Source organism: Lissotriton vulgaris, chromosome 3_2 (assembly GCF_964263255.1).
Source record: "Lissotriton vulgaris chromosome 3_2, aLisVul1.2, whole genome shotgun sequence".
NCBI classification, from domain to species: Eukaryota; Metazoa; Chordata; class Amphibia; order Caudata; family Salamandridae; genus Lissotriton; species Lissotriton vulgaris.
The window spans coordinates 87,592,861-87,618,557 of NC_141690.1; the positions used below are offsets into that span (position 1 = coordinate 87,592,861).

The 25,697-nt window shown below is 50.1% G+C and overlaps 1 protein-coding gene across 1 annotated transcript in view; it reads left to right on the forward strand.

Annotated features, from left to right (window-relative positions):
• Window positions 1–25,697, forward strand: part of ADGRA3 (adhesion G protein-coupled receptor A3) — a 375,408-nt gene that overhangs the window by 259,249 nt on the left and 90,462 nt on the right. The gene's annotated exons all lie outside the window — the stretch shown is intronic.

A 25,697-nucleotide genomic window follows, 5' to 3' on the forward strand; every position in this document is an offset into this window, starting at 1 on the left:
TTTTCACAATAACTGGCACTGTGCCTTTAAGGCAGCCCTGACCCCCGGCTTCCCATCATGCCTCAGGGGTGACAGTTAGGTCAGTTGTTCTTTCCGGCTCCTTCAGTCAGGACCCTGGTGAAACAGCTCCCTTTCTTTTGACTTTCTGTCAAGAAAATACTTAGCTTTTACTAGATTTTTTGGCTTCACTCGACGTCTTTTAGACATAGAGTGCTGTTTGAACACTTTTTGTGCTTAAAAAGGTATTTTTTCCTGTGAAAAATGCCTTCTCTCTTCAACAACTGTCCTTCATGTGGAAGGAAAAAGGCGAAGACTGACTCTCATTCAGTCTGTATCCTGTGTTTACCAGACTCTCATTCCTCTAAAACCTGTGAACACTGCCAGGTTTTATCTTCCAGGACTCTAAAGGATCGAGAGAGGATTAGAGCTTATGGACTTTCTGAGAGAGGAAGATCTCCCAAGAAGCAGAAAAGTCGGAAGACGCGGTCGACGTCGAGAGGAGCCCCGACTGGTTCGCATTCGACGTCGGGATCGGCGTTGGAGAAGCAGTCGACGGCGACGAAGAAGATGTCTTCAGCGTCTACATCGAAGGTACCTCCGCTTCAGTCAGCGTCGAGGGACAGGTCGCCGTCGCAGCGGAAGAGCTCGACGGCGAGCCATATGACGTCGAAACAGCATCGTCATGCTGTGACGTCGAGGCATTCTCCGTCGACGTCGGTCCACCGACGTTCGGCGTCGAGCCATCCTCCGTCGACGACTAGCCATGGTCGTTCGACGTCGAGGGAGCCTCTGTCGACACATCATCGGTCGACGTCGATGCAGCCAACGTCGACGCCTGGACGAGAGCGTTCGACGTCGGTGCGGCATTCGGAGTCGAGGCACGCCCAGTCGCCGTCAAGTCAACGGCGATCGGCGTCGAAACAGCCTCCATCGACGTCGAGCAGACAGCCTTCGACGTCGAAGGGCAGCCATCGCCACCCGAGGTCGACGGAGAAATCAGGGTCGACGTCGAGGGAGCGGCTTCCTGCTCGGCGCTCGGCGTCGATACAACCACCGCCGAGGGATCAGCAAAGATCTAGGGAGAGAAGTTCTTCGCAAACAAAGAACGTTACTCCTACAAAATCAAAGGAGGTGGTTCGAGACAAGGAAAGCGACTCAGGCCGTGTACAAACTCAGGCCCTGGAGCCACAGTTGGGTTCTCCAGGTTCAGCATCGGCTGCGGAGGTGGGACAATCTCCAGTGCAGGATCCCCCCGCCAAGAGACGGAGACTTGCAGAAGAAAGATCTCGCTCAAGATCTCCTTCTGGATCTCTGGTGAGCCTTTCCTCATCATCATCATCATCTCGGAGATCCTCGAATGGACGAAGCGGCGCATCTAACAGGGGGAGGTCCGATTCACCTGCAAGATCGCAACAAGATCGAACGGAACGACCTCTACGGTCGCGTACACCTGAGAGGGATATCGTCCACAAATCTCCTTCGGTTCATCTTTCCCCAAGGTGGAATAGACCTCTTCACCACTGGGCAAAGGACAAGGAGACGGCAGAGCGCCTAAAAAGATATCGAGACCAACCTCTTCCCCGCAGAGAAAGGTCTCGTTCTAGACACTCAAGCAGGAGGCATTCTCGTCACAGAGAGAGATCTCGTTCCAAGACGCGTTCTAGCAGAAGAACTAGGTCCAGGAGGGCAAGTAGTTCTTCAAGTTCGTCGAGAACACGATCACACAGGGATTACTCCCCGACTCTTACAAACAGTCCACGCTCAAGAGTGTCTCCAACTGAGGATATTTTCTCATTCCAAGATATCTTGGGCAGGGGAGCCCTGAAACTGGGAGTGCCGATGACAGCTCCACAAGTCAAGACGACTGTCATATTCGAAACCCTGCAACACAGATCAGCACCCAAACCGTTGTTACCACTGGTTCCGGGTATAATGGATCATGTGAATGAAGTCTTCCTCACTCCGGCAACGGTGAAGTCCGTTCCAGCGAGGATTCTCAAAAAGTATCGCCCTCCAGAAGAGGATCCTCTGTTCCTCAAAGCTGATCCCCCGCCAGATTCAGTAATCATTACGGCGGCAAGGAAATCCAATGCGGTGGCTTCCTCATCCACGGTTCCTCCGGATAAGGACAGCAAGGTGCAGGACTCATGGGGGAGAAGGGTGTGTAACACCTCAGCCTCCTTCCTCAAGGTTTCTAACGCGGAGGCCCTGCTCGGCAGGTATGACAGGTCTCTGTGGGACTCTCTTCAGAAATTTACCGCAAAGCTCCCTGAAGAAGACAGAAAGGACTTTGAGGAGGTTCTGATGGAGGGCAGTCAAGTCTCCAACCAGATTATAGGTTCAGCAGCAGATGGGGCAACTCTGGCAGCACATGGCTATGTGCACGGAGTAACAGCAAGAAGAACATCTTGGTTACGCCTCACAGCATTAAAACCGGAGGCTCAAGCAAGAATCCTGAACCTTCCTTTTTCGGGCACATCTCTCTTTGGAGCGAGTGCGGATGAAGAAATGCAGCGGATGAAGACCGAGTTAGACACCCTCAAAGCGGTGGGACTCGAGAAGAAAAAGGAATTTAAGAAGAAATTCCGTTCGAACACCAAGGGTTATTCGAAGCAGAGGGTTCAAACCCCTCAATGGCAGAAAGGCCAGAACCAACAAGGCCAACAGAAGACACAGTACAAAGGCAAGGGCAATTCCAAGGGAAATGGAAACCAGCGCCAAGGCAACAACTTCAATAAAGCGCAGCAGAAGCAATGAGTTTTCACTTCCCCCAGCGCCGTTACCCACTCCAGTGGGGGGAAGCATTGCGCATCACAGAAAAGAGTGGCAGTCCATCACCAAAGATCAATGGGTGTTGTCTACGCTGCAGAATGGATACTGTCTTCGTTTCCATCATCTACCTCCTCACGTCTCCCCGATGTCAACATCAAGTCACCAGCTACAAAGGTTAAAAGCAGAAGTAGCTACACTCCTCGAGAAAGACGCCATCGAGAGAGTTCCGGTGTCACAGAGGGGGAAAGGAGTGTACTCGAGGTATTTTCTGGTCAGAAAAAAGGGCCAGAAGGAAGAATACAGGCCCATTCTGGACTTGAGAACACTCAATCTGCATGTACGAAAAGAAAAGTTTTGCATGTTGGCGCTTCATCAGATATATCCACATCTCAGGCAGGGGGATTGGATGTGTTCGATGGACCTTCAAGATGCGTACTTCCATATTCCAATACGGCAAGATCACAGAAGATTCCTTCGGTTCCGGGTGGGGACCTCTCACTACCAGTTCAAAGTCCTCCCGTTTGGGTTGAAGTCGGCTCCCAGAGTGTTCACCAAGTGTGTCGCAGTGGTGGCGGCAGCTCTACGCCGCAGGGGAGTCTTCGTATACCCATACTTAGACGATTGGCTGTTGAAAGGTCCAAATCCAGACAATGTAAGGAATCAATTCAGGACATGCATAGAGCTTTGTCAACGTCTAGGCCTGCATGTCAATTTCAACAAGTCTGTCTCACAACCAACTCAGAGGATCCACTTCCTAGGAGCTCTGCTAGACTCCGAAGTAGGAAAAGTGTTTCCTTCGGAGGAGAGACAGTTTTCGATAGCTCTCAAGTGCCAGCAAGTTCTTCTCCACAGGACCCAGAAGGTGCGGAAGATAGCCTCTCTCTTGGGGTCGATGGCTTCCTGCATTTTCCTAGTACCGAACGCCAGACTTCGGATGCGTCCTCTTCAGCAGGATCTGGAGGACAAATGGGACCAACACTCAGATCGATGGGACGATCGGATCACGTTGTCGGAAGTAGCTCAATCTTCCCTCCAGTGGTGGACAAAGAGACAGAACATGCAGGTGGGAGTTCTCTTCCATCAACCTCCTCCAACTCAAACGATCATCACAGATGCATCATTGCAGGGATGGGGAGCGCACATGGGACCCCTACAAGTGCAGGGTCTGTGGTCTCCCAAGGAAAGCACTTATCATATCAATTTGCTGGAGTTGAGAGCCGTTCACCTGGCTCTCAAAGCGTTCCTTCCCTCGCTTCAAGAGAAAATGATTCTAGTACAGACGGACAACACCACCACGATGTACTATTTAAACAAGCAGGGAGGAACACGCTCAAGGACTCTGTCTCTGGAAGCTCAGCGCATCTGGCATTGGCTTCTAGCTCGCAAGTTGTCTGTTCAGGCAGTCCACCTCCCAGGAGAGCAGAACGTGAGGGCGGACGCTCTAAGTCGGCACTTCGAAGACAGAGAAGACTGGGTTCTCAACGACGAAGTGCTAGACGACATTTTCCAAGCTTGGGGTCGTCCTTCAATAGATCTCTTCGCAGACGACGAAAACACCAAATGCCCAAGCTTCGCCTCCAGGTTCTATCGACCAGGAACGAGAGGGAATGCTCTGTTAATGGACTGGTCGGAACAGTTTGTGTACGCCTTCCCACCCCTTCCGCTGATCCCGAAGGTGGTGAGCAAGCTGAACCACTCGTGCACAACGATGATCCTGATTGCACCCGACTGGCCGAGACAATGGTGGTACACAGACCTACTTCACCTATCAGTGTCTCCTCACAAGAGACTTCCATGCAGGCAGGACCTGTTGTCGAAGATGAACGGGAGGATTCACCATCCCAACCTTCCGTCACTGAACTTGGCAGCTTGGCTCCTGAGGTCATACAGTACGGACACCTAGGGCTGCCACAGGACTGCATGGCCATTCTGAAAGAAGCACGACGCCCTTCCACTAGACATTCGTATGCATGCAAGTGGAAGAGATTCTATATGTGGTGCATGCAGAATGGTCACAATCCGATAAAAAGTCAGGAAGAAGCAGTTCTCCCATACTTGTTGTACCTGAGCAAAGCAGGTTTGAAGTTTAACTCCATTAAGGTGCATTTAGCCGCTATTACAGCTTATAGGCGATCACCTTCACAAACTTCTTTTTTTCAGCTTCCTGCAGTAAAAGATTTCCTGCAGGGTCTAAAGAAAGTGTACCCTCCTGTTCGGCCTCCTGCTCCGCCTTGGGAGCTGAACCTAGTCCTATCAAAATTGATGGGTTCACCTTTTGAGCCTATTCATAAAGCTTCTTTACAGCATATATCCTGGAAAGCGGCTTTTTTGATAGCGATTACGTCAGCCCGTAGGGTGAGCGAAATCCAGGCCCTATGTACTAAAGAACCGTATACGGTTTTTCATCTAAACAGAGTGGTGCTTAGAACGCATCCTTCTTTCCTGCCTAAAGTGGTGTCTGATTTTCATGTCAATCAGTCTATCTCTTTACCCACTTTCTTCCCTAATCCCTCTACTCCAGCTGAGAGGGCGTTACACTCTCTGGACCTGAAAAGGGTTTTAAAGTTCTATCTGGACAGGTCCAAGTCTATTCGACAGTCTGATCAATTGTTTGTTAACTACGGTTCGATCAGGACTGGTCATGCAGCTTCGAAACGTTCTATCTCCAGGTGGATCGTTTCGTGTATCAAGCTTGCTTACCAATTGGCAAAGAAGACTTTAGGGGGTTCCCCTAAGGCGCATTCTACTAGAGGTAGAGCAGCCACGGCGGCTTACCTGCAGGATGTGCCCATGTCTGAGATTTGTAAAGCGGCGACCTGGAGGTCTGTCCATACATTTACCAGACATTACTGTCTAGATTCTGACACGAGAGCAGATACCCAGGTGGGCCAGGCCTCCCTGAGGAATCTGTTTAACAGCTAGAGTTTTCTTTTGGCTGTTATGATTGGTTGGGTCATGTACTTCTCATTTACCTGCAGGTGGTTGATGGGCTTGCTATTCTATTCAGTGCTTATGACTATTGATGAGGATCCCCTGGAAGAGAAGGATAAGTTACTTACCTGTAATCCTAGTTCTCTTCCAGGGGTATCCTCATCAAAGTCATAAGCAACCCACCCGCCTCCCCAGGTAAATGAGATTTGGTACTGTTTTGTTTTCAATCTTGTGGTGAGCCCTGTCTTCAGGGTTATGCAAAGAACAACTGACCTAACTGTCACCCCTGAGGCATGATGGGAAGCCGGGGGTCAGGGCTGCCTTAAAGGCACAGTGCCAGTTATTGTGAAAATGGTTTCATTTTCTATGATATTGTTTTGCAATGCAGCCTGAGGGCTAACAATGTCTATTTATAAGCAATTTTCAGGATTTATGAGTGGTTTGACTCATTAAAACACAAAGTTCAAGGGTTTTTTGACCTAATGTGTTTTTTGATTCCTTACTAATTGCAATTCATGTATATGTGTTTACATTGTTTAGCCTCAGTTTTGGAGCTGCATTGATGTGAGAAAAATGATATATGTACATACATATATGTGGAGCGAGATATATGTGTTTTATACATATATATTTTTATATTGTTTCCGGGGTCCCGCACATGGGCGGGAATATTCAGTGCTTATGACTTTGATGAGGATACCCCTGGAAGAGAACTAGGATTACAGGTAAGTAACTTATCCATCCTTTGTAAAGCCAGCAATGGGCAGGTCTGCTCCACCGTAAGTGCAACCTTTCCATCCTTTGTAAAGCCAGCAATGGGCAGGTCTGCTCCACTGTTATTGTGACCTTTCCATCCTTTGTAAAGCCAGCAGTGTGCAGGTCTGCTCCACAGTAATTGTGACCTTTCCATCCTTTGTAAAGCCAGCAATGGGCAGGTCTGCTCCACAGTGAGTGCAACCTTTCCATCCTTTGTAAAGCCAGCAATGGGCAGGTCTGCTCCACAGTAAGTGCAACCTTTCCATCCTTTGTAAAGCCAGCAATGGGCAGGTCTGCTCCACCGTAAGTGCAACCTTTCCATCCTTTGTAAAGCCAGCAGTGGGCAGGTCTGCTCCACAGTAAGTGCAACCTTTCCATCCTTTGTAAAGCCAGCAATGGGCAGGTCTGCTCCACTGTTATTGTGACCTTTCCATCCTTTGTAAAGCCAGCAATGGGCAGGTCTGCTCCACTGTTATTGTGACCTTTCCATCCTTTGTAAAGCCAGCAATGGGCAGGACTGCTCCACTGTTATTGTGACCTTTCCATCCTTTGTAAAGCCAGCAATGGGCAGGTCTGCTCCACTGTTATTGTGACCTTACCATCCTTTGTAAAGCCAGCAATGGGCAGGTCTGCTCCACAGTAATTGTGACCTTTCCATCCTTTGTAAAGCCAGCAATGGGCAGGTCTGCTCCACAGTAAGTGCAACCTTTCCATCCTTTGTAAAGCCAGCAGTGTGCAGGTCTGCTCCACCGTAAGTGCAACCTTTCCATCCTTTGTAAAGCCAGCAGTGTGCAGGTCTGCTCCACAGTGAGTGCAACTTTCCATCCTTTGTAAAGCCAGCAGTGTGCAGGTCTACTCCACAGTAAGAGCAACCTTTCCATCCTTTGTAAAGCCAGCAATGGGCAGGTCTGCTCCACAGTGAGTGCGACCTTTCCATCCTTTGTAAAGCCAGCAATAGGCAGGTCTGCTCCACAGTAATTGTGACCTTTCCATCCTTTGTAAAGCCAGCAATGGGCAGGTCTGCTCCACAGTAAGTGCAACCTTTCCATCCTTTGTAAAGCCAGCAATGGGCAGGTCTGCTCCACTGTTATTGTGACCTTTCCATCCTTTGTAAAGCCAGCAGTGTGCAGGTCTGCTCCACTGTTATTGTGACCTTTCCATCCTTTGTAAAGCCAGCAATGGGCAGGTCTGCTCCACAGTAGGTGCAACCTTTCCATCCTTTGTAAAGCCAGCAATGGGCAGATCTGCTCCACAGTAAGTGCAACCTTTCCATCCTTTGTAAAGCCAGCAATGGGCAGGTCTGCTCCACTGTTATTGTGACCTTTCCATCCTTTGTAAAGCCAGCAATGGGCAGGTCTGCTCCACTGTTATTGTGACCTTTCCATCCTTTGTAAAGCCAGCAGTGGGCAGGTCTGCTCCACAGTAAGTGCAACCTTTCCATCCTTTGTAAAGCCAGCAATGGACAGGTCTTCTGCACAGTGAGTGCGACCTTTCCATCCTTTGTAAAGCCAGCAGTGTGCAGGTCTGCTCCACTGTTATTGTGACCTTTCCATCCTTTGTAAAGCCAGCAGTGTGCAGGTCTGCTCCACAGTAAGTGCAACCTTTCCATCCTTTGTAAAGCCAGCAGTGGGCAGGTCTGCTCCACCGTAAGTGCAACCTTTCCATCCTTTGTAAAGCCAGCAATGGGCAGGTCTGCTCCACTGTTATTGTGACCTTTCCATCCTTTGTAAAGCCAGCAATGGGCAGGTCTGCTCCACTGTTATTGTGACCTTTCCATCCTTTGTAAAGCCAGCAATGGGCAGATCTGCTTCACAGTAAGTGCAACCTTTCCATCCTTTGTAAAGCCAGCAGTGGGCAGGTCTGCTCCACAGTAAGTGCAACCTTTCCATCCTTTGTAAAGCCAGCAATGGGCAGGTCTGCTCCACAGTAAGTGCAACCTTTCCATCCTTTGTAAAGCCAGCAGTGGGCAGGTCGGCTCCACAGTAAGTGCAACCTTTCCATCCTTTGTAAAGCCAGCAGTGTGCAGGTCTGCTCCACCGTAAGTGCAACCTTTCCATCCTTTGTAAAGCCAGCAGTGTGCAGGTCTGCTCCACAGTGAGTGCAACTTTCCATCCTTTGTAAAGCCAGCAGTGTGCAGGTCTGCTCCACAGTAAGTGCAACCTTTCCATCCATTGTAAAGCCAGCAGTGTGCAGGTCTGCTCCACAGTAAGTGCAACCTTTCCATCCTTTGTAAAGCCAGCAATGGGCAGGTCTGCTCCACAGTAAGTGCGACCTTTCCATCCTTTGTAAAGCCAGCAATGGGCAGGTCTGCTCCACTGTTATTGTGACCTTTCCATCCTTTGTAAAGCCAGCAGTGGGCAGGTCTGCTCCACAGTGAGTGCAACCTTTCCATCCTTTGTAAAGCCAGCAATGGGCAGATCTGCTCCACTGTTATTGTGACCTTTCCATCCTTTGTAAAGCCAGCAGTGGGCAGGTCTGCTCCACAGTAAGTGCAACCTTTCCATCCTTTGTAAAGCCAGCAATGGGCAGGTCTGCTCCACAGTAAGTGCAACCTTTCCATCCATTGTAAAGCCAGCAATGGGCAGGTCTGCTCCACAGTAAGTGCAACCTTTCCATCCTTTGTAAAGCCAGCAATGGGCAGATCTGCTCCACTGTTATTGTGACCTTTCCATCCATTGTAAAGCCAGCAGTGTGCAGGTCTGCTCCACAGTAAGTGCAACCTTTCCATCCTTTGTAAAGCCAGCAATGGGCAGGTCTGCTCCACAGTAAGTGCAACCTTTCCATCCATTGTAAAGCCAGCAGTGTGCAGGTCTGCTCCACAGTAAGTGAAACCTTTCCATCCTTTGTAAAGCCAGCAATGGGCAGGTCTGCTCCACTGTTATTGTGACCTTTCCATCCTTTGTAAAGCCAGCAGTGGGCAGGTCTGCTCCACAGTGAGTGCAACCTTTCCATCCTTTGTAAAGCCAGCAATGGGCAGATCTGCTCCACTGTTATTGTGACCTTTCCATCCTTTGTAAAGCCAGCAGTGGGCAGGTCTGCTCCACAGTGAGTGCAACCTTTCCATTCTTTGTAAAGCCAGCAATGGGCAGGTCTGCTCCACTGTTATTGTGACCTTTCCATCCTTTGTAAAGCCAGCAATGGGCAGGTCTGCTCCACTGTTATTGTGACCTTTCCATCCTTTGTAAAGCCAGCAATGGGCAGGTCTGCTCCACTGTTATTGTGACCTTTCCATCCTTTGTAAAGCCAGCAATGGGCAGGTCTGCTCCACTGTTATTGTGACCTTTCCATCCTTTGTAAAGCCAGCAATGGGCAGATCTGCTCCACAGTAAGTGCAACCTTTCCATCCTTTGTAAAGCCAGCAATGGGCAGGTCTGCTCCACAGTAAGTGCAACCTTTCCATCCTTTGTAAAGCCAGCAATGGGCAGGTCTGCTCCACAGTGAGTGCAACCTTTCCATCCTTTGTAAAGCCAGCAATGGGCAGGTCTGCTCCACAGTGAGTGCGACCTTTCCATCCTTTGTAAAGCCAGCAATGGGCAGGTCTGCTCCACTGTTATTGTGACCTTTCCATCCTTTGTAAAGCCAGCAATGGGCAGGTCTGCTCCACAGTGAGTGCGACCTTTCCATCCTTTGTAAAGCCAGCAATAGGCAGGTCTGCTCCACTGTTATTGTGACCTTTCCATCCTTTGTAAAGCCAGCAATGGGCAGGTCTGCTCCACCGTAAGTGCAACCTTTCCATCCTTTGTAAAGCCAGCAGTGGGCAGGTCTGCTCCACTGTTATTGTGACCTTTCCATCCTTTGTAAAGCCAGCAGTGGGCAGGTCTGCTCCACCGTAAGTGCAACCTTTCCATCCTTTGTAAAGCCAGCAGTGGGCAGGTCTGCTCCACAGTAAGTGCAACCTTTCCATCCTTTGTAAAGCCAGCAATGGGCAGGTCTGCTCCACTGTTATTGTGACCTTTCCATCCTTTGTAAAGCCAGCAATGGGCAGGTCTGCTCCACTGTTATTGTGACCTTTCCATCCTTTGTAAAGCCAGCCGTGGGCAGGTCTGCTCCACAGTGAGTGCAACCTTTCCATCCTTTGTAAAGCCAGCAATGGGCAGGTCTGCTCCACAGTGAGTGCGACCTTTCCATCCTTTGTAAAGCCAGCAATGGGCTGCTCCACTGTTATTGTGACCTTTCCATCCTTTGTAAAGCCAGCAATGGGCAGGTCTGCTCCACAGTAAGTGCAACCTTTCCATCCTTTGTAAAGCCAGCAGTGTGCAGGTCTGCTCCACAGTAAGTGCAACCTTTCCATCCTTTGTAAAGCCAGCAATGGGCAGGTCTGCTCCACTGTTATTGTGACCTTTCCATCCTTTGTAAAGCCAGCAATGGGCAGGTCTGCTCCACAGTAGGTGCAACCTTTCCATCCTTTGTAAAGCCAGCAATGGGCAGGTCTGCTCCACTGTTATTGTGACCTTTCCATCCTTTGTAAAGCCAGCAGTGTGCAGGTCTGCTCCACAGTAAGTGCAACCTTTCCATCCTTTGTAAAGCCAGCAATGGGCAGGTCTGCTCCACTGTTATTGTGACCTTTCCATCCTTTGTAAAGCCAGCAATGGGCAGGTCTGCTCCACAGTAGGTGCAACCTTTCCATCCTTTGTAAAGCCAGCAATGGGCAGGTCTGCTCCACTGTTATTGTGACCTTTCCATCCTTTGTAAAGCCAGCAATGGGCAGGTCTGCTCCACTGTTATTGTGACCTTTCCATCCTTTGTAAAGCCAGCAATGGGCAGGTCTGCTCCACAGTAGGTGCAACCTTTCCATCCTTTGTAAAGCCAGCAATGGGCAGGTCTGCTCCACAGTAAGTGCAACCTTTCCATCCTTTGTAAAGCCAGCAATGGGCAGGTCTGCTCCACAGTGAGTGCAACCTTTCCATCCTTTGTAAAGCCAGCAATGGGCAGGTCTGCTCCACTGTTATTGTGACCTTTCCATCCTTTGTAAAGCCAGCAATGGGCAGGTCTGCTCCACTGTTATTGTGACCTTTCCATCCTTTGTAAAGCCAGCAATGGGCAGGACTGCTCCACTGTTATTGTGACCTTTCCATCCTTTGTAAAGCCAGCAATGGGCAGGTCTGCTCCACAGTAATTGTGACCTTTCCATCCTTTGTAAAGCCAGCAATGGGCAGGTCTGCTCCACAGTGAGTGCAACCTTTCCATCCTTTGTAAAGCCAGCAATGGGCAGGTCTGCTCCACAGTGAGTGCGACCTTTCCATCCTTTGTAAAGCCAGCAATGGGCAGGTCTGCTCCACTGTTATTGTGACCTTTCCATCCTTTGTAAAGCCAGCAGTGTGCAGGTCTGCTCCACTGTTATTGTGACCTTTCCATCCTTTGTAAAGCCAGCAATGGGCAGGTCTGCTCCACAGTGAGTGCGACCTTTCCATCCTTTGTAAAGCCAGCAATAGGCAGGTCTGCTCCACTGTTATTGTGACCTTTCCATCCTTTGTAAAGCCAGCAATGGGCAGGTCTGCTCCACAGTAAGTGCAACCTTTCCATCCTTTGTAAAGCCAGCAGTGGGCAGGTCTGCTCCACAGTAAGTGCAACCTTTCCATCCTTTGTAAAGCCAGCAATGGGCAGGTCTGCTCCACTGTTATTGTGACCTTTCCATCCTTTGTAAAGCCAGCAGTGGGCAGGTCTGCTCCACTGTTATTGTGACCTTTCCATCCTTTGTAAAGCCAGCAATGGGCAGGTCTGCTCCACTGTTATTGTGACCTTTCCATCCTTTGTAAAGCCAGCAGTGGGCAGGTCTGCTCCACAGTGAGTGCAACCTTTCCATCCTTTGTAAAGCCAGCAATGGGCAGGTCTGCTCCACAGTGAGTGCGACCTTTCCATCCTTTGTAAAGCCAGCAATGGGCAGGTCTGCTCCACTGTTATTGTGACCTTTCCATCCTTTGTAAAGCCAGCAGTGTGCAGGTCTGCTCCACTGTTATTGTGACCTTTCCATCCTTTGTAAAGCCAGCAATGGGCAGGTCTGCTCCACAGTGAGTGCGACCTTTCCATCCTTTGTAAAGCCAGCAATAGGCAGGTCTGCTCCACTGTTATTGTGACCTTTCCATCCTTTGTAAAGCCAGCAATGGGCAGGTCTGCTCCACAGTGAGTGCGACCTTTCCATCCTTTGTAAAGCCAGCAATAGGCAGGTCTGCTCCACTGTTATTGTGACCTTTCCATCCTTTGTAAAGCCAGCAATGGGCAGGTCTGCTCCACAGTGAGTGCGACCTTTCCATCCTTTGTAAAGCCAGCAATAGGCAGGTCTGCTCCACTGTTATTGTGACCTTTCCATCCTTTGTAAAGCCAGCAGTGGGCAGGTCTGCTCCACAGTAAGTGCAACCTTTCCATCCTTTGTAAAGCCAGCAATGGGCAGGTCTGCTCCACTGTTATTGTGACCTTTCCATCCTTTGTAAAGCCAGCAGTGGGCAGGTCTGCTCCACTGTTATTGTGACCTTTCCATCCTTTGTAAAGCCAGCAATGGGCAGGTCTGCTCCACCGTAAGTGCAACCTTTCCATCCTTTGTAAAGCCAGCAATGGGCAGGTCTGCTCCACTGTTATTGTGACCTTTCCATCCTTTGTAAAGCCAGCAATAGGCAGGTCTGCTCCACAGTGAGTGCAACCTTTCCATCCTTTGTAAAGCCAGCAATGGGCAGGTCTGCTCCACTGTTATTGTGACCTTTCCATCCTTTGTAAAGCCAGCAGTGGGCAGGTCTGCTCCACAGTGAGTGCAACCTTTCCATCCTTTGTAAAGCCAGCAATGGGCAGGTCTGCTCCACTGTTATTGTGACCTTTCCATCCTTTGTAAAGCCAGCAATGGGCTGCTCCACTGTTATTGTGACCTTTCCATCCATTGTAAAGCCAGCAGTGTGCAGGTCTGCTCCACAGTAAGTGCAACCTTTCCATCCTTTGTAAAGCCAGCAATGGGCAGGTCTGCTCCACTGTTATTGTGACCTTTCCATCCTTTGTAAAGCCAGCAATGGGCAGGTCTGCTCCACAGTAGGTGCAACCTTTCCATCCTTTGTAAAGCCAGCAATGGGCAGGTCTGCTCCACTGTTATTGTGACCTTTCCATCCTTTGTAAAGCCAGCAGTGGGCAGGTCTGCTCCACTGTTATTGTGACCTTTCCATCCTTTGTAAAGCCAGCAGTGTGCAGGTCTGCTCCACAGTGAGTGCAACCTTTCCATCCTTTGTAAAGCCAGCAATGGGCAGGTCTGCTCCACAGTAAGTGCAACCTTTCCATCCTTTGTAAAGCCAGCAATGGGCAGGTCTGCTCCACAGTAAGTGCAACCTTTCCATCCATTGTAAAGCCAGCAGTGGGCAGGTCTGCTCCACAGTAAGTGCAACCTTTCCATCCTTTGTAAAGCCAGCAATGGGCAGGTCTGCTCCACTGTTATTGTGACCTTTCCATCCTTTGTAAAGCCAGCAATGGGCAGGTCTGCTCCACAGTAAGTGCAACCTTTCCATCCTTTGTAAAGCCAGCAATGGGCAGGTCTGCTCCACAGTAAGTGCAACCTTTCCATCCTTTGTAAAGCCAGCAATGGGCAGGTCTGCTCCACCGTAAGTGCAACCTTTCCATCCTTTGTAAAGCCAGCAGTGGGCAGGTCTGCTCCACAGTAAGTGCAACCTTTCCATCCTTTGTAAAGCCAGCAATGGGCAGGTCTGCTCCACTGTTATTGTGACCTTTCCATCCTTTGTAAAGCCAGCAATGGGCAGGTCTGCTCCACTGTTATTGTGACCTTTCCATCCTTTGTAAAGCCAGCAATGGGCAGGACTGCTCCACTGTTATTGTGACCTTTCCATCCTTTGTAAAGCCAGCAATGGGCAGGTCTGCTCCACTGTTATTGTGACCTTACCATCCTTTGTAAAGCCAGCAATGGGCAGGTCTGCTCCACAGTAATTGTGACCTTTCCATCCTTTGTAAAGCCAGCAATGGGCAGGTCTGCTCCACAGTGAGTGCAACCTTTCCATCCTTTGTAAAGCCAGCAATGGGCAGGTCTGCTCCACAGTGAGTGCGACCTTTCCATTCTTTGTAAAGCCAGCAATGGGCAGGTCTGCTCCACTGTTATTGTGACCTTTCCATCCTTTGTAAAGCCAGCAGTGGGCAGGTCTGCTCCACAGTGAGTGCAACCTTTCCATCCTTTGTAAAGCCAGCAATGGGCAGGTCTGCTCCACAGTGAGTGCAACCTTTCCATCCTTTGTAAAGCCAGCAATGGGCAGGTCTGCTCCACCGTAAGTGCAACCTTTCCATCCTTTGTAAAGCCAGCAATGGGCAGGTCTGCTCCACAGTAAGTGCAACCTTTCCATCCTTTGTAAAGCCAGCAATGGGCAGGTCTGCTCCACCGTAAGTGCAACCTTTCCATCCTTTGTAAAGCCAGCAATGGGCAGGTCTGCTCCACAGTAATTGCGACCTTTCCATCCTTTGTAAAGCCAGCAATGGGCAGGTCTGCTCCACAGGGAGTGCAACCTTTCCATCCTTTGTAAAGCCAGCAATGGGCAGATCTGCTCCACTGTTATTGTGACCTTTCCATCCTTTGTAAAGCCAGCAGTGGGCAGGTCTGCTCCACAGTAATTGTGACCTTTCCATCCTTTGTAAAGCCAGCAGTGGGCAGGTCTGCTCCACAGTAATTGTGACCTTTCCATCCTTTGTAAAGCCAGCAATGGGCAGGTCTGCTCCACAGTAATTGTGACCTTTCCATCCTTTGTAAAGCCAGCAATGGGCAGGTCTGCTCCACAGTGAGTGCAACCTTTCCATCCTTTGTAAAGCCAGCAATGGGCAGGTCTGCTCCACAGTGAGTGCGACCTTTCCATCCTTTGTAAAGCCAGCAATGGGCAGGTCTGCTCCACTGTTATTGTGACCTTTCCATCCTTTGTAAAGCCAGCAATGGGCAGGTCTGCTCCACAGTGAGTGCGACCTTTCCATCCTTTGTAAAGCCAGCAATAGGCAGGTCTGCTCCACTGTTATTGTGACCTTTCCATCCTTTGTAAAGCCAGCAATGGGCAGGTCTGCTCCACTGTTATTGTGACCTTTCCATCCTTTGTAAAGCCAGCAATGGGCAGGTCTGCTCCACAGTAATTGTGACCTTTCCATCCTTTGTAAAGCCAGCAATGGGCAGGTCTGCTCCACCGTAAGTGCAACCTTTCCATCCTTTGTAAAGCCAGCAGTGGGCAGGTCTGCTCCACAGTGAGTGCAACCTTTCCATCCTTTGTAAAGCCAGCAATGGGCAGGTCTGCTCCACAGTGAGTGCGACCTTTCCATCCTTTGTAAAGCCAGCAATGGGCAGGTCTGCTCCACTGTTATTGTGACCTTTCCATCCTTTGTAAAGCCAGCAATGGGCAGGTCTGCTCCACCGTAAGTGCAACCTTTCCATCCTTTGTAAAGCCAGCAATGGGCAGGTCTGCTCCACAGTAAGTGCAACCTTTCCATCCTTTGTAAAGCCAGCAGTGGGCAGGTCTACTCGACAGTAAGTGCCACCTTTCCATCCTTTGTAAAGCCAGCAATGGGCAGGTCTGCTCCACCGTAAGTGCAACCTTTCCATCCTTTGTAAAGCCAGCAAGGGGCAGGTCTGCTCCACAGTGAGTGCAACCTTTCCATCCTTTGTAAAGCCAGCAGTGTGCAGGTCTGCTCCACAGTGAGTGCAACTTTCCATCCTTTGTAAAGCCAGCAGTGGGCAGGTCTGCTCCACAGTGAGTGCAACCTTTCCATCCTTTGTAAAGCCAGCAGTGGGCAGGTCTGCTCCACAGTGAGTGCAACCTTTCCATCCTTTGTAAAGCCAGCAGTGGGCAGGTCTACTCGACAGTAAGTGCCACCTTTCCATCCTTTGTAAAGCCAGCAGTGGGCAGGTCTGCTCCACAGTGAGTGCAACCTTTCCATCCTTTGTAAAGCCAGCAATGGGCAGGTCTGCTCCACTGTTATTGTGACCTTTCCATCCTTTGTAAAGCCAGCAATGGGCAGGTCTGCTCCACTGTTATTGTGACCTTTCCATCCTTTGTAAAGCCAGCAATGGGCACGTCTGCTCCACTGTTATTGTGACCTTTCCATCCTTTGTAAAGCCAGCAGTGGGCAGGTCTGCTCCACAGTGAGTGCAACCTTTCCATCCTTTGTAAAGCCAGCAATGGGCAGGTCTGCTCCACTGTTATTGTGACCTTTCCATCCTTTGTAAAGCCAGCAATGGGCAAGTCTGCTCCACAGTAGGTGCAACCTTTCCATCCTTTGTAAAGCCAGCAGTGGGCAGGTCTGCTCCACCGTAAGTGCAACCTTTCCATCCTTTGTAAAGCCAGCAATGGGCAGGTCTGCTCCACTGTTATTGTGACCTTTCCATCCTTTGTAAAGCCAGCAATGGGCAGGTCTGCTCCACAGTAAGTGCAACCTTTCCATCCTTTGTAAAGCCAGCAGTGTGCAGGTCTACTGCACAGTGAGTGCGACCTTTCCATCCTTTGTAAAGCCAGCAATGGGCAGGTCTGCTCCACTGTTATTGTGACCTTTCCATCCTTTGTAAAGCCAGCAGTGGGCAGGTCTGCTCCACTGTTATTGTGACCTTTCCATCCTTTGTAAAGCCAGCAGTGGGCAGGTCTACTGCACAGTGAGTGCGACCTTTCCATCCTTTGTAAAGCCAGCAATGGGCAGGTCTGCTCCACTGTTATTGTGACCTTTCCATCCTTTGTAAAGCCAGCAATGGGCAGGTCTGCTCCACTGTTATTGTGACCTTTCCATCCTTTGTAAAGCCAGCAATGGGCAGGTCTGCTCCACTGTTATTGTGACCTTTCCATCCTTTGTAAAGCCAGCAATGGGCAGGTCTGCTCCACTGTTATTGTGACCTTTCCATCCTTTGTAAAGCCAGCAATGGGCAGATCTGCTCCACAGTAAGTGCAACCTTTCCATCCTTTGTAAAGCCAGCAATGGGCAGGTCTGCTCCACAGTAAGTGCAACCTTTCCATCCTTTGTAAAGCCAGCAATGGGCAGGTCTGCTCCACCGTAAGTGCAACCTTTCCATCCTTTGTAAAGCCAGCAGTGGGCAGGTCTACTCGACAGTAAGTGCCACCTTTCCATCCTTTGTAAAGCCAGCAATGGGCAGGTCTGCTCCACCGTAAGTGCAACCTTTCCATCCTTTGTAAAGCCAGCAGTGGGCAGGTCTACTCGACAGTAAGTGCCACCTTTCCATCCTTTGTAAAGCCAGCAGTGGGCAGGTCTACTCGACAGTAAGTGCCACCTTTCCATCCTTTGTAAAGCCAGCAATGGGCAGGTCTGCTCCACAGTAAGTGCAACCTTTCCATCCTTTGTAAAGCCAGCAGTGGGCAGGTCTGCTCCACAGTAAGTGCAACCTTTCCATCCTTTGTAAAGCCAGCAGTGGGCAGGTCTGCTCCACAGTAAGTGCAACCTTTCCATCCTTTGTAAAGCCAGCAGTCGGCAGGTCTACTCGACAGTAAGTGCCACCTTTCCATCCTTTGTAAAGCCAGCAGTGGGCAGGTCTGCTCCACAGTAAGTGCAACCTTTCCATCCTTTGTAAAGCCAGCAGTGGGCAGGTCTACTCGACAGTAAGTGCAACCTTTCCATCCTTTGTAAAGCCAGCAGTGGGCAGGTCTACTCGACAGTAAGTGCAACCTTTCCATCCTTTGTAAAGCCAGCAATGGGCAGGTCTGCTCCACTGTTATTGTGACCTTTCCATCCTTTGTAAAGCCAGCAATGGGCAGGTCTGCTCCACTGTTATTGTGACCTTTCCATCCTTTGTAAAGCCAGCAATGGGCAGGTCTGCTCCACTGTTATTGTGACCTTTCCATCCTTTGTAAAGCCAGCAATGGGCAGATCTGCTCCACAGTAAGTGCAACCTTTCCATCCTTTGTAAAGCCAGCAGTGGGCAGGTCTGCTCCACCGTAAGTGCAACCTTTCCATCCATTGTAAAGCCAGCAATGGGCAGGTCTGCTCCACTGTTATTGTGACCTTTCCATCCTTTGTAAAGCCAGCAATGGGCAGGTCTGCTCCACAGTGAGTGCGACCTTTCCATCCTTTGTAAAGCCAGCAATAGGCAGGTCTGCTCCACAGTAATTGTGACCTTTCCATCCTTTGTAAAGCCAGCAATGGGCAAGTCTGCTCCACAGTAGGTGCAACCTTTCCATCCTTTGTAAAGCCAGCAATGGGCAGATCTGCTCCACAGTGAGTGCGACCTTTCCATCCTTTGTAAAGCCAGCAATAGGCAGGTCTGCTCCACAGTAATTGTGACCTTTCCATCCTTTGTAAAGCCAGCAATGGGCAGGTCTGCTCCACAGTAAGTGCAACCTTTCCATCCTTTGTAAAGCCAGCAATGGGCAGGTCTGCTCCACTGTTATTGTGACCTTTCCATCCTTTGTAAAGCCAGCAGTGTGCAGGTCTGCTCCACTGTTATTGTGACCTTTCCATCCTTTGTAAAGCCAGCAATGGGCAGGTCTGCTCCACAGTAGGTGCAACCTTTCCATCCTTTGTAAAGCCAGCAATGGGCAGGTCTGCTCCACCGTAAGTGCAACCTTTCCATCCTTTGTAAAGCCAGCAATGGGCAGGTCTGCTCCACTGTTATTGTGACCTTTCCATCCTTTGTAAAGCCAGCAATGGGCAGGTCTGCTCCACTGTTATTGTGACCTTTCCATCCTTTGTAAAGCCAGCAGTGGGCAGGTCTGCTCCACAGTAAGTGCAACCTTTCCATCCTTTGTAAAGCCAGCAATGGGCAGGTCTGCTCCACAGTAGGTGCAACCTTTCCATCCTTTGTAAAGCCAGCAATAGGCAGGTCTGCTCCACAGTAAGTGCAACCTTTCCATCCTTTGTAAAGCCAGCAGTGGGCAGGTCTGCTCCACAGTAAGTGCAACCTTTCCATCCTTTGTAAAGCCAGCAATGGACAGGTCTTCTGCACAGTGAGTGCGACCTTTCCATCCTTTGTAAAGCCAGCAGTGTGCAGGTCTGCTCCACTGTTATTGTGACCTTTCCATCCTTTGTAAAGCCAGCAGTGGGCAGGTCTGCTCCACCGTAAGTGCAACCTTTCCATCCTTTGTAAAGCCAGCAATGGGCAGGTCTGCTCCACAGTAAGTGCAACCTTTCCATCCTTTGTAAAGCCAGCAATGGGCAGGTCTGCTCCACTGTTATTGTGACCTTTCCATCCTTTGTAAAGCCAGCAATGGGCAGGTCTGCTCCACCGTAAGTGCAACCTTTCCATCCTTTGTAAAGCCAGCAATGGGCAGGTCTGCTCCACAGTAAGTGCAACCTTTCCATCCTTTGTAAAGCCAGCAATGGGCAGGTCTGCTCCACAGTAAGTGCAACCTTTCCATCCTTTGTAAAGCCAGCAATGGGCAGGTCTGCTCCACTGTTATTGTGACCTTTCCATCCTTTGTAAAGCCAGCAATGGGCAGATCTGCTTCACAGTAAGTGCAACCTTTCCATCCTTTGTAAAGCCAGCAGTGGGCAGGTCTGCTCCACAGTAAGTGCAACCTTTCCATCCTTTGTAAAGCCAGCAGTGTGCAGGTCTGCTCCACAGTGAGTGCAACTTTCCATCCTTTGTAAAGCCAGCAGTGTGCAGGTCTGCTCCACAGTGAGTGCAACTTTCCATCCATTGTAAAGCCAGCAGTGTGCAGGTCTGCTCCACAGTAAGTGCAACCTTTCCATCCTTTGTAAAGCCAGCAATGGGCAGGTCTGCTCCACTGTTATTGTGACCTTTCCATCCTTTGTAAAGCCAGCAGTGGGCAGGTCTGCTCCACAGTAAGTGCGACCTTTCCATCCTTTGTAAAGCCAGCAATGGGCAGGTCTGCTCCACTGTTATTGTGACCTTTCCATCCTTTGTAAAGCCAGCAGTGGGCAGGTCTGCTCCACAGTGAGTGCAACCTTTCCATCCTTTGTAAAGCCAGCAATGGGCAGATCTGCTCCACTGTTATTGTGACCTTTCCATCCTTTGTAAAGCCAGCAGTGGGCAGGTCTGCTCCACAGTAAGTGCAACCTTTCCATCCTTTGTAAAGCCAGCAGTGGGCAGGTCTGCTCCACAGTAAGTGCAACCTTTCCATCCTTTGTAAAGCCAGCAATGGGCAGGTCTGCTCCACTGTTATTGTGACCTTTCCATCCTTTGTAAAGCCAGCAATGGGCAGGTCTGCTCCACAGTAAGTGCAACCTTTCCATCCTTTGTAAAGCCAGCAGTGTGCAGGTCTGCTCCACAGTAAGTGCAACCTTTCCATCCTTTGTAAAGCCAGCAATGGGCAGGTCTGCTCCACTGTTATTGTGACCTTTCCATCCTTTGTAAAGCCAGCAGTGGGCAGGTCTGCTCCACAGTGAGTGCAACCTTTCCATCCTTTGTAAAGCCAGCAATGGGCAGGTCTGCTCCACTGTTATTGTGACCTTTCCATCCTTTGTAAAGCCAGCAATGGGCAGGTCTGCTCCACAGTGAGTGCGACCTTTCCATTCTTTGTAAAGCCAGCAATGGGCAGGTCTGCTCCACCGTAAGTGCAACCTTTCCATCCTTTGTAAAGCCAGCAGTGTGCAGGTCTACTGCACAGTGAGTGCGACCTTTCCATCCTTTGTAAAGCCAGCAGTGGGCAGGTCTGCTCCACAGTAAGTGCAACCTTTCCATCCTTTGTAAAGCCAGCAGTGGGCAGGTCTGCTCCACAGTGAGTGCGACCTTTCCATCCTTTGTAAAGCCAGCAATGGGCAGGTCTGCTCCACAGTGAGTGCAACCTTTCCATCCTTTGTAAAGCCAGCAATGGGCAGATCTGCTCCACAGTAAGTGCAACCTTTCCATCCTTTGTAAAGCCAGCAATGGGCAGGTCTGCTCCACCGTAAGTGCAACCTTTCCATCCTTTGTAAAGCCAGCAGTGGGCAGGTCTACTCGACAGTAAGTGCCACCTTTCCATCCTTTGTAAAGCCAGCAGTGGGCAGGTCTGCTCCACAGTGAGTGCAACCTTTCCATCCTTTGTAAAGCCAGCAATGGGCAGGTCTGCTCCACTGTTATTGTGACCTTTCCATCCTTTGTAAAGCCAGCAATGGGCAGGTCTGCTCCACAGTAATTGTGACCTTTCCATCCTTTGTAAAGCCAGCAATGGGCAGGTCTGCTCCACAGTAAGTGCAACCTTTCCATCCTTTGTAAAGCCAGCAATGGGCAGGTCTGCTCCACTGTTATTGTGACCTTTCCATCCTTTGTAAAGCCAGCAGTGGGCAGGTCTGCTCCACAGTGAGTGCAACCTTTCCATCCTTTGTAAAGCCAGCAATGGGCAGGTCTGCTCCACAGTAAGTGCAACCTTTCCATCCTTTGTAAAGCCAGCAGTGTGCAGGTCTGCTCCACCGTAAGTGCAACCTTTCCATCCTTTGTAAAGCCAGCAGTGTGCAGGTCTGCTCCACAGTGAGTGCAATTTTCCATCCTTTGTAAAGCCAGCAGTGTGCAGGTCTACTGCACAGTGAGTGCGACCTTTCCATCCTTTGTAAAGCCAGCAATGGGCAGGTCTGCTCCACTGTTATTGTGACCTTTCCATCCTTTGTAAAGCCAGCAGTGGGCAGGTCTGCTCCACAGTGAGTGCAACCTTTCCATCCTTTGTAAAGCCAGCAGTGGGCAGGTCTACTGCACAGTGAGTGCGACCTTTCCATCCTTTGTAAAGCCAGCAATGGGCAGGTCTGCTCCACTGTTATTGTGACCTTTCCATCCTTTGTAAAGCCAGCAGTGTGCAGGTCTGCTCCACTGTTATTGTGACCTTTCCATCCTTTGTAAAGCCAGCAATGGGCAGGTCTGCTCCACAGTAAGTGCAACCTTTCCATCCTTTGTAAAGCCAGCAGTGGGCAGGTCTGCTCCACCGTAAGTGCAACCTTTCCATCCTTTGTAAAGCCAGCAATGGGCAGGTCTGCTCCACCGTAAGTGCAACCTTTCCATCCTTTGTAAAGCCAGCAATGGGCAGGTCTGCTCCACCGTAAGTGCAACCTTTCCATCCTTTGTAAAGCCAGCAATGGGCAGGTCTGCTCCACTGTTATTGTGACCTTTCCATCCTTTGTAAAGCCAGCAATGGGCAGGTCTGCTCCACTGTTATTGTGACCTTTCCATCCTTTGTAAAGCCAGCAATGGGCAGGTCTGCTCCACTGTTATTGTGACCTTTCCATCCTTTGTAAAGCCAGCAATGGGCAAGTCTGCTCCACAGTAGGTGCAACCTTTCCATCCTTTGTAAAGCCAGCAGTGGGCAGGTCTGCTCCACCGTAAGTGCAACCTTTCCATCCTTTGTAAAGCCAGCAATGGGCAGGTCTGCTCCACCGTAAGTGCAACCTTTCCATCCTTTGTAAAGCCAGCAATGGGCAGGTCTGCTCCACTGTTATTGTGACCTTTCCATCCTTTGTAAAGCCAGCAATGGGCAGGTCTGCTCCACTGTTATTGTGACCTTTCCATCCTTTGTAAAGCCAGCAATGGGCAGGTCTGCTCCACTGTTATTGTGACCTTTCCATCCTTTGTAAAGCCAGCAATAGGCAGGTCTGCTCCACAGTAATTGTGACCTTTCCATCCTTTGTAAAGCCAGCAATGGGCAAGTCTGCTCCACAGTAGGTGCAACCTTTCCATCCTTTGTAAAGCCAGCAATGGGCAGATCTGCTCCACAGTAAGTGCAACCTTTCCATCCTTTGTAAAGCCAGCAATGGGCAGGTCTGCTCCACCGTAAGTGCAACCTTTCCATCCTTTGTAAAGCCAGCAGTGGGCAGGTCTACTCGACAGTAAGTGCCACCTTTCCATCCTTTGTAAAGCCAGCAGTGGGCAGGTCTGCTCCACAGTGAGTGCAACCTTTCCATCCTTTGTAAAGCCAGCAATGGGCAGGTCTGCTCCACTGTTATTGTGACCTTTCCATCCTTTGTAAAGCCAGCAATGGGCAGGTCTGCTCCACAGTAATTGTGACCTTTCCATCCTTTGTAAAGCCAGCAATGGGCAGGTCTGCTCCACAGTAAGTGCAACCTTTCCATCCTTTGTAAAGCCAGCAATGGGCAGGTCTGCTCCACAGTAAGTGCAACCTTTCCATCCTTTGTAAAGCCAGCAATGGGCAGGTCTGCTCCACTGTTATTGTGACCTTTCCATCCTTTGTAAAGCCAGCAGTGGGCAGGTCTGCTCCACAGTGAGTGCAACCTTTCCATCCTTTGTAAAGCCAGCAATGGGCAGGTCTGCTCCACAGTAAGTGCAACCTTTCCATCCTTTGTAAAGCCAGCAATGGGCAGGTCTGCTCCACAGTGAGTGCAACCTTTCCATCCTTTGTAAAGCCAGCAGTGGGCAGGTCTGCTCCACAGTAAGTGCAACCTTTCCATCCATTGTAAAGCCAGCAGTGGGCAGGTCTACTCCACAGTAAGAGCAACCTTTCCATCCATTGTAAAGCCAGCAATGGGCAGGTCTGCTCCACAGTAAGTGCAACCTTTCCATCCTTTGTAAAGCCAGCAATGGGCAGGTCTGCTCCACAGTAAGTGCAACCTTTCCATCCTTTGTAAAGCCAGCAGTGTGCAGGTCTGCTCCACAGTAAGTGCAACCTTTCCATCCTTTGTAAAGCCAGCAATGGGCAGGTCTGCTCCACAGTGAGTGCGACCTTTCCATCCTTTGTAAAGCCAGCAATAGGCAGGTCTCCTCCACAGTAAGAGCAACCTTTCCATCCTTTGTAAAGCCAGCAATGGGCAGGTCTGCTCCACAGTGAGTGCAACCTTTCCATCCTTTGTAAAGCCAGCAGTGGGCAGGTCTACTCCACAGTAAGAGCAACCTTTCCATCCTTTGTAAAGCCAGCAATGGGCAGGTCTGCTCCACAGTAAGTGCAACCTTTCCATCCTTTGTAAAGCCAGCAATGGGCAGGTCTGCTCCACAGTGAGTGCGACCTTTCCATCCTTTGTAAAGCCAGCAATAGGCAGGTCTGCTCCACAGTAATTGTGACCTTTCCATCCTTTGTAAAGCCAGCAATGGGCAGGTCTGCTCCACAGTAAGTGCAACCTTTCCATCCTTTGTAAAGCCAGCAATGGGCAGGTCTGCTCCACTGTTATTGTGACCTTTCCATCCTTTGTAAAGCCAGCAGTGGGCAGGTCTGCTCCACAGTGAGTGCAACCTTTCCATCCTTTGTAAAGCCAGCAATGGGCAGATCTGCTCCACTGTTATTGTGACCTTTCCATCCTTTGTAAAGCCAGCAGTGGGCAGGTCTGCTCCACAGTGAGTGCAACCTTTCCATCCTTTGTAAAGCCAGCAATGGGCAGGTCTGCTCCACAGTGAGTGCAACCTTTCCATCCTTTGTAAAGCCAGCAATGGGCAGGTCTGCTCCACAGTGAGTGCGACCTTTCCATCCTTTGTAAAGCCAGCAATGGGCAGGTCTGCTCCACAGTGAGTGCAACCTTTCCATCCTTTGTAAAGCCAGCAATGGGCAGGTCTGCTCCACAGTGAGTGCAACCTTTCCATCCTTTGTAAAGCCAGCAATGGGCAGGTCTGCTCCACTGTTATTGTGACCTTTCCATCCTTTGTAAAGCCAGCAATGGGCAGGTCTGCTCCACCGTAAGTGCAACCTTTCCATCCTTTGTAAAGCCAGCAGTGGGCAGGTCTGCTCCACAGTAAGTGCAACCTTTCCATCCTTTGTAAAGCCAGCAATGGGCAGGTCTACTCCACAGGAAGTGTGACCTTTCCATCCTTTGTAAAGCCAGCAGTGTGCAGGTCTACTCCACAGTAAGAGCAACCTTTCCATCCTTTGTAAAGCCAGCAATGGGCAGGTCTGCTCCACAGTAAGTGCGACCTTTCCATCCTTTGTAAAGCCAGCAATGGGCAGGTCTGCTCCACTGTTATTGTGACCTTTCCATCCTTTGTAAAGCCAGCAATGGGCAGGTCTGCTCCACCGTAAGTGCAACCTTTCCATCCTTTGTAAAGCCAGCAATGGGCAGGTCTGCTCCACAGTAAGTGCAACCTTTCCATCCTTTGTAAAGCCAGCAGTGGGCAGGTCTGCTCCACTGTTATTGTGACCTTTCCATCCTTTGTAAAGCCAGCAATGGGCAGGTCTGCTCCACCGTAAGTGCAACCTTTCCATCCTTTGTAAAGCCAGCAGTGGGCAGGTCTGCTCCACAGTAAGTGCAACCTTTCCATCCTTTGTAAAGCCAGCAATGGGCAGGTCTGCTCCACTGTTATTGTGACCTTTCCATCCTTTGTAAAGCCAGCAATGGGCAGGTCTGCTCCACTGTTATTGTGACCTTTCCATCCTTTGTAAAGCCAGCAATGGGCAGGTCTGCTCCACAGTAGGTGCAACCTTTCCATCCTT